This window comes from Dipodomys merriami, unplaced genomic scaffold (assembly GCF_024711535.1).
Source record: "Dipodomys merriami isolate MVZ:Mamm:240054 unplaced genomic scaffold, mDipMer1.0.p SCAF_17, whole genome shotgun sequence".
Lineage (NCBI taxonomy): Eukaryota > Metazoa > Chordata > Mammalia > Rodentia > Heteromyidae > Dipodomys > Dipodomys merriami.
Window position 1 is genome coordinate 26244753 of NW_027203048.1, and position 9212 is coordinate 26253964.

At 39.8% G+C, this 9212-nt stretch overlaps 1 pseudogene; it reads left to right on the forward strand.

The window, feature by feature from the left end:
• The first annotated feature begins 556 nt into the window (after positions 1-556).
• Positions 557-1165, forward strand: LOC138829037 (high mobility group protein B1 pseudogene; annotated as a pseudogene).
• The last annotated feature ends 8047 nt before the right edge of the window (positions 1166-9212 follow it).

A 9212-nucleotide genomic window follows, 5' to 3' on the forward strand; every position in this document is an offset into this window, starting at 1 on the left:
AAACTGTGATGTTCAGCCAACAAGATTACAGAGGTAAAATGATAACCCCCTAGTTAAACCCCCTAGTCAAATGTAAATTGTAGTCATATTAGTATGCTAATGAGCTAAGTGATAAACTAAGGGTCAAATTTTCCCTTCTTCTGCTTAAATAGCACTTGAAAAGGACTTATTTCTAAATGTTTGGGAAACCTAGAAGCAGTAGCAATTAAGGTTTATTATGTGACTATTATCTGTACATTATCTGTTCAGTACCACAAAAAAATCAACAGTTGAGACTGAACTAAAATAAGCCATAATTCTTCCTAATGATTTACAAGTATGGAGAAACATGATTTTAAAAAGGAGACTTACGTAGCCATTTTAAACTTGGAGAGAAATCTCTTAGACATTTCTTAGATTTCAGTTTTTAGAAGTTAGTCTTGTTTTGTCTAGTCAAAGGAGATTTAAGAAAGAGCCAAGAATTGCAGTACATTGAGCTCCATAGAGACAGCACAGGGGCAAGTGACAGTCAGACAGGCACCGAGTGACTCTGTGTCTCACAGGGGAAAAACTAGTCATGAGCAAAGGCGATCCTAAGATGCCGAGAGGCAGAATGTCATCATATGCATTCTTCGTGCAAACTTGCCGGGAGCAGCACAAGAAGCAGCACCCGGATGCTTCCGTCAACTTCTCAGAGTTTTCTAAGAAGTGTTCAGAGAGGTGGAAGACTATGTCTGCTAAAGAGAAAGGGAAATTTGAAGATATGGCCAAGGCAGTTATGAAAGAGAAATGAAAACCTATATCCCTCCTAAAGGGGAAACAAAAAAGAAGTTCAAGGATCCCAATGCACCCAAGAGGCCTCCTTAGGCCTTCTTCTTGTTCTGTTCTGAGTATCACCCTAAAATCAAAGGGGAACATCCTGGCCTGTCTATTGGTGATGTTGCAAAAAAACTGGGAGAAAAGTGGAACAACACTGCTGCAGATGACAAGCAGCCTCATGAAAAGAAGGCTGCGAAGCTGAAGGAAAAGTATGAAAAGGATATTGCTGCCTACCGAGCTAACGGAAAGCCTGATGCAGCAAAGAAAAGGAGTTGTTAAGGCTGAAAAGAGCAAGAAGAAGAAGGAAGAGGAGGAAGATGAAGAGGATGAAGGAAAGGAGGAAGATGAAGAGGAAGATGATGAATAAGTTGGTTCTAGCGCAGTTTTTTTCTTGTCTATAAAGCATTTAATCCCCCTGTACACAACTCACTCCTTTTAAAGAAAACAATTGAAATGTAAGGCTGTGTAAGATTAGTTTTTAAACTGTACAGTTTCTTTTTTTGTATAGTTAACACACTACCGAATGTGTCTTTAGATAGCCCTGTCCTGGTGGTATTTTGCATAGCCGCTAACCTTGCCTGGTACAGTATGGGGGTTGTAAATTGGCATGGAAATTTAAAGCAGGTTCTTGTTGGTGCACAGCACAATTAGTTTTATATGGGAACGGTAGTTTTTTCATCTCCAGTTGTCTGACGCAGCTTATATGAAATAATTGTTCTGTTAACTGAATACCACTCTGTAATTGAAAAAAAAATTGCAGCTGTTTTGTTGACATTCTGAATGCTTCTAAGTAAATACAATTTTTTATTTAAAAAAAAAAAAAAGAAAAGAAAGCCAAGAAAGAAAATAGTAGGAGGCTAAATGGAGATACATTTTCATGAAAAGGAAGTGAACTCCTGTGTAAAGGTGTTCCTTTCTCTTTCTTGACCATTTATCAAAAACTTCACTGAAAACCATTTCCTGATTTTACCCTTTCACAAAGCAGCTTTGTGCATTTGTAGATTTTTTTTTTACATGCTCACTAGCTTTTATATCCTTGTGTTCATTGCTTCTTTACAATTTGGAAGCAAGTTGAAAAAGTCTAAAAATGGGGGTTACACAGACTGCCCACCTCTACCTTTGCAGCCACACTTCCCCAAACTTGGTATTCATATGCAGACAAGTCACTAGGTCTCATTGGGCTTTCTCCTTTGACATTTATGAAATGGAGATGATAAAGCTTGCAGTCTCAAGATTAAGGCAATGACCCAGCTGAGCTAGAATCATGTCAATGCATGTAATATACAATAATATATATATTTATATAATTACATATATATTTACATATGTTCCAAATACAACTTAAAAAATAAAAACCTGCTAGACCACCTAGTACATTGTGATCTTTGTGAATGGAACCCATGGAATGTTCTAATGCTAGGCTTCCTATTGGCATTGTCTAATACATACTCCACTCTGTGTATAAAGATGCAAAGAAGTTATGATGGGGAGAAGGTGTATACCTGTCAACCCTAAGACAGTTTGAGTCCAGCTGAGGTTACCATAGTAAGTCTCAGTCTGAAAAGAAAATGGAGGAAAGGAAAGGAAAAGGGTAAAGAATGTTGCCCATACTTGTAAGTGGCATAAATTTAGGATTGATAACTGGCATGGGGGTCGGGTGGGGAAACCACGTAATGGTTTTTCCTGGAGCACAGAGAGGGAGATGTTTTCAGAGGGAGACAAGGAAAGTCTCCTAAGGTATATAAAGTATATATAAGGTATATAACACCTTATATATTCTTATTATATTCTTAGCCTATTAAGAGTTATTTTATAGTTACTTTTTCTATTCACACTTGTGTTTTGTATACTCCTATTCTATGAGACACAATTTCTCAAAAGGAAAGAAAATATTTTATAATTTGAGCCGTTAGTCACTTTTTACTCCTTTCATGCAAACATATGCCAAAATTCAGAGTTATTCAAGGTAGCTTAGTAGTAGTATTCATTCAATAAAGTGTGTGTGTGTTGAAAGCAAGCCATTCAATTATCACTAAACTCCAGGATTACAATAAATCTTATATACTTTCTAGTTTGTGGAAGGTCTTCATTTCACAGAGTATTGAAAGCTTACTCAAAATCTTAGGTTTTTTTCTACCAAGCTATGTCACTTTCGCTAACATAAGACATGACAATCATATCAGCAAGAAATTCCTATTTCAAAGATTCAATTACTTTTCATGCTTATTTTATTCTTAGACAACTCAACTGCCTCAGTGCTGAAATAAATTATCTTATGTAATATAATATCTATGCATAAGCAACATTTTATATCATCATTGCTAGATATCAAGAACATGCAGAAAAGAAATTACTGTAACTTGAAATGGAATTTCACTGACAACTACTAAATTTTCTTCCCTATTATTAATTTTAAATCATACAATAAGATGAATTTAATGACACAATGAGCCTTATGGGTATAGAAAAAAATTGCTTCCCTTTGCTAAACCCATCAAATGTAATTGAAGATTGATAACACTATGTGTTGTAAAAATTGGCTTATTTTCACTAATGGAAGACATATCACTACAACTTACGCTATAGATTGTTACTTAGGAAGGAAGCAGAAGTAGCATGCCTACAGACAAAACAGGCTACATAATTTGCAGAGCTCACTGAAAAAATGAAAATAGAGGTACTTTTTTGAATAAAATATAAGCAGGAGGAAGCAAGTGTGATTAAGATGACTGAGGTTTCTTCAGATCTCTCTCTCTCTCTCTCAATTGGGTACTGTAGTTTTTATTTTCAAGGTAGTGTCATGCTCTCTTTTCTCTGCTCCCTGCCTCCCAATTGCAGATGAGTGCAGACTCAGAGGGGGTCCAGATTCTCACTTCAGACTAACACACACACACACACACACACACACACACACACACACACACACACACCATTCCCATGGATGCCAGGAGCAAGAAGTCAACCTCTTCATCCCACACCCTACTCCCTAAATGCTTGACAACCACCTCTAAATCCATTGTCTGCAAAGAGTGCAGTTTCCACCTGGGGGCATTTGATACCCAGAACTGTAGATGAGTAAGAAGATCATCCCTGCCAAGACAGTGGCACTGTCAGTCCAAGGCAGGGATGGCCCTCACCATGCCCTAAGATAATGAAAGACACTTATGCCTTACCTAGACCCTCCCATGTCTCAGCTGGGAGAAAGTAGGCAGAGTGTACATAATCCCCCATGACTTTCTGGCCATCCTGGGCAGGGCAAGAAGAGGAAGGCTAGGCAGACTTTGGAGGACTAAGAAATGAGAGAGCCAGTATTTATGAAACCGATCCTGGGAAGTAATGGTATGGCCAGAGGTGAAACTATGTGTGAGCCATAGTTCCTAGCTTTCATCATAACCTTGCTGTCCTCAAACTTCATTTACAAATGCAATGTAATGACAGAGATATTAAGTCACTTAAGAGGAGATGTCAGGTATTGAATCCAAAAAACAGAGACCTTGCAACCCCATGGGAATATATTGGTTGCACCCACAAACCCAGCCCTGCCTTTGGAACTACAGTTACTTCCAAAGAATGCCAAAAATGAAATCACAAATACTTGTGTGTATTTATGGTACATGTTTTTGTCTGTGTCAGAATGTCTTTTTGGATGAACATACTATTTTTGGCCAATTTTAGGTCATGCTACAGTGCCAAAAAGTTAAAATAATAAAAATAATTCTTCCAAAAACATAGTACAAGTTTTGCTAAAGATACAGATGGGGAAACATTGAAATTTTTAGGGATTTTTTTTGGGCTATCACCTATGAAACACAAACAATTCTAAAATGTACCTAATTTTGAGGGCTTTCAGGCCTTCAAGGGTATGGGAACATCAATTCCTTCTACTATTTGCAAGGTCATTTCTATTCATCTATTTGTTTTTATTTCTCTTTACTGAGGATTGAATTCAGAGCCTTGTGCTTGCAAAGGCTAGTGCTCTACCACTTGAACCATGCTCCAGTTTTCCCCATAGGGCCTCCTGCTTTTTCTGAAACTGGCCTTGGACTTTGATCCATCTACCTCCATATTCTGAGTAGCTGAGATTATAGGGTATACCCCACCATGGCCAATGGCCATTTGGTAATAACCATCTGCAATACCCAAGTTCCACCTCTCCCGAAGACCTTCTCTAGCTGCTGGAAGATTATCTGTGGTTTGCTAGCCTTTCTTTTTGTCATTGTTTATTCATTATAATTCATGTATTGTTTCAAAAACACATGTGTTTTATATTTAAAACCAAACATGGGTGATTCATTCCTATAATCGTAACTGTTCAGGAGGCTGAGAGCTAAGTATTAGGGTTTGAAGCCAGTCCAAGCAGAAAAGTCCATGAGACACATCTCCAGTTAGCCCTCAAAAAGCAGGAAGTAGAGGTGTTGCTCAAGTGTAGAGCACCAGCCTTGAGCAGAAAAAGCTAAGGGATAGCACCCAGAAAAAAAAGAAAATCCCTCAGATCCAGATCCTCTAGTATTTTCTGGGCTCCTGTTTATTTAACTCTTTACTCAGCACTTAATATTCTGCTTTATTTTTTTTTTTATTGTGAAAATACTGTACAGAGGGGTTACAATTACATGGGCAAGATAATGAGTACATTTCTTATCAAGCATTGTAGCGTAGCCTCCTCCTTTGTTTCCTCTTCTCATCCCTTCCCATCAATATTCTGCTTTATGTTGTGTATACCTAATCACACTTAAACAAATAACAAAAAGGCCTCCGTATTATCTTTGTTGGACTAGGCTGTAGCTCATTAGCAGAGTGTATGCAAAGGCCAAGGTTTGATCCCCAGCACCAAAATAAATAAATGATTGAATGAATAAATCATTAACTAAAGCAAAATAATAGATGGTTTTTGTTATTAAGAACTTGCTTAAGCTGGGCATGGTGGTACCCCCAACATTCAAGAGGCAAAGGCAGGAAGATTCTGAATTTGAGGGAGTTACAGCTAGTCCTGAGCTGCTTAGCAGGTCAAACAAACAAACCAACAAAAACCCCAAGGGCTAGGTAACTAGCTCATTAGTAAAGCACTTGCCTTGCATGTGAAAGGTCTTGGGTTTAATCCCCAGCCCTGTAAACAAAACAACAAATATTTTTCTTAGGCTCAAAGGGTAGAGTATCTACCCTACAAACATGAGGCCTCTAGTTCAAATCCCAGTACTGTCAAAATCAAAACAGAAATAAAGCTTGCTTAAATGAGAGTAAATCTTCGTTGCAAATAAGAAAGAATGGGGAATGAGGATATCCATGAACAAAAACTTTAGGCCAGAAATGATCTTAGACAAACACATGACGCAATTGAATAGAACTCAATCCAACCTCTCTGCCCAGTGCCAGAGCACATGCTATGGTACGGATGCCCATCCAATCTGGTGTCAGTAAACTTTGTCTCTGAGTGTTTCTGAAAATCCTCTTCTATTCTTACAATACTTTGTTCCCCTCATCTCTTTGCCTTTTTGCTCAAGGTGTTTTGCTCATTGTTTACTAACATGTTAGTGACATGTCACCCATTTAGATGTCACCCATTAAGAAAAGTTGCTTTGGGGCTGGGAAGGTGGCTCAGTGGTAGAGCGCTTGCCTTGCATGCTCGAGGCCCTGGGTTCGATTCCTCAGCACCACATAAGCAAAAAGAAAAAAGCCGGAAGTGGCGCTGTGGCTCATAGTGGTAGAGCGCTAGCCTTGAGCTGAAGAGCTGAGGGACAGCGCCCAGGCCCAGAGTTCAGGCCCCACAACCAGACCCAAAAAAAAAAAAAAAAAAAAAAAGAAAAGTTGCTTTGGAAAGTCAGATTCCTAACCTTAAAGAGAATTCTAGCTGGGTGCCAGTTGTTCATACCTGTAATCCAAGCTACTCAGAAAGTTCAGATCTGAGGATTGTGGTTCAAAACTGGCCCAGGCAGGAAAGTCTGTGAGACTCTTATCTCCAATTAACCACCAAAAAGCTGGAAGTAGAGCTGTGGTTCAAGTGGTAGAGCACTAGCCCTTGAGCACAAAAGCTCAGGGACAGCACCCAGGGTCCAAGTTCAAGTCCCAGGACTGCCACATAAACACACATACACACACCACAGACACAAAGAGAACTCTAAATTTTTGCCTTTTTATTCATTTATTTATTTATTTTGTTGGTGGTGGGGCTTGAACTCTGGGCTTGGGCACTGTCCCTCAGCTCTTGGGCTCAAGGCAAGTACTCTACCACTTGAGCCACAGTGCCACTTCAGGTTTTCTGGTGGTTAATTGGAGATAAGAGTCTCATAGACTTTCTTGCCCAAGTTGGCTTTGAACTGTGATCCTCATATCTCAGCCTCTTGAGTAGCTAGGATTACAGCCGTGAGCCACCGGTGCCCAGTGAATTTTTGCCACTTTTATGGTCCCTCTCCCAACACTTCCCATTTCCGTACGTAGATTATATTAATCATACATCCAAAACTTTCTTGTGTAACCCTGTCATGGGAAGCCTCCCTTTTTGTCCCACGCCAACCTTGATGTAAGATTCAAAACATAGGTAAATCTCTTCAAAAGAAAATCCACCCTTCAAATATTTATAAGCAATGTCAATTTTACTGGAGTTTGTACAGGAGCCAGGGAGTGTTTTATAAACCACACCCTACACATTATTAATGCTTCTTTTGGTGTTTCTTCTCCCTTCCAGCAGTGGGGTGGGGTCGGGTGTGTGAAGAGTTGGGACATTTTCCCACAGAGGAAAACCTGCCCTTCTTCTCTTTAAGGAGAATCTATTCTGTCATATCTTTGCTCTACTGAGTAGTCTCCACCTAGGTTACTGGCCTGAGGATGAGTGAGAGCCTCTCTGCCAAAAGAGCTGAGCAGTCCTGAAATTAGTCTATATTGGGACTTCAAAGTTCTGTCCTGTTGCACATGTTGGATTTGGGCCAGGACTGGAAAGGGAGTGGAATTGGCCAAAGTATGAAATGTGAAGAGATAGACTCAGGTGAACAAACATACATAACATCAGCTTAAGCTCCAGTTGGGCTCAGGATACATGGGAGTTTTCATGCCAGTACCAAGAAGAAACTGAAAACAACAAGAAACAAAGGACATGGAAAGCTCCCAACTCATGTAGTCATTTACTTTAAATGACTGTCAATGTGGTTTAGTTTTGTCAAAATAATATGAGTAGGAAACATACATAAAAGAATAACCACAAAACTAATGAGTGAATTTAACAAATATTTGTTGAGTGTGTGTTTTGTGTTCCTGATGTTTAGAATATGGCAGTGAACAAAACAAAGACTGCAGCACCTGGAAACATTTCAGTAGAGACAGATTTAACCAAAGGAGAATAAACTAGCTATCTAGTGTATCCAAAAAGATGACTGCCATGGCAAATAGAGGGAAACAGGAAGCAAGATTGGGATTCCTAGGATATGTCTAGAGCTTTGTTTATTTAGGTTTATTAATATTTTAGTTTCTGTGAAGCCCAGGATCATCGTTCTGTCTCTCTCTCTCTCTTTCTCTCTCTCTCTCTCTCTCTCTTTCTCTCTTTCTCTCTCTCTCTCTCTCTCTCTCTCTCTCTCTCTCTCTCTCTCTCTCTCTCTCTGTCACTGGGGTTGAAACTCAGGGCCACATACTTGCTCAGCTTTCTTGCTCACTCAGTTGGCACTCTACCCCTTGAGACATGCCTCTAGCCCTGGGTTTTTTGTTTTTGCTGGTTAATTGGAGATGGAGTCTCAGGACTTTTCCCCCCCCCAGGGTAGTTTCAAACCTCTATCCTCTGTGACTAGAGTTAGGAGTAGCTAGGATTATAGGAATGAACCACTGGAGCCTAGTTTGCCTGGAACTCTTGATCCTTCTGCTTCAACTTCCCAAATATTGGGATTGCAGATGAGGACTACAGAGCTCAAATTGGTTGCTGGTAACTGCATTATTAAATAAAGAGGCTAAAAGGCAAGTCTCACTGATAAAGACTTAATCAAATACTTAAAGGAGGTGAGAGTATACTCTGTCTCTGAGGGAAGAACATTCCAGGAAGAGAGCAAAGATCATTGAATAGGGTGTGCCTGGCATTGTTAAGAAAGAATAAGGAGGCTAATGGGGGAAGACTGATATCATTCTAGACTTTGTGGGCTATAAGAATCATGCCATTTTTTCTGAATAGAATGAGGAGCCCATGAGGAATTGAAGGTGACAACTTTTAGGAGTTTCACTCTGGCTGCCTGCCTAGGGTAAGACTCAAAGCAGGGAATGAGATGGTTATTAACACGTCACGGGCGTGAGAGGTGACTGCAGCTTTGACTGTTGGTGACAGCACAGGTAGAGAAAACAGGCCAGATTCTAGATCTCTTTTGAAGGTGTGAGAGAAAGGGAAGCCAAAGGTGATGCCAAGGTTTGGAGAATGCACAGCTAAGGAGACAGAGGGAGGCAAGTGA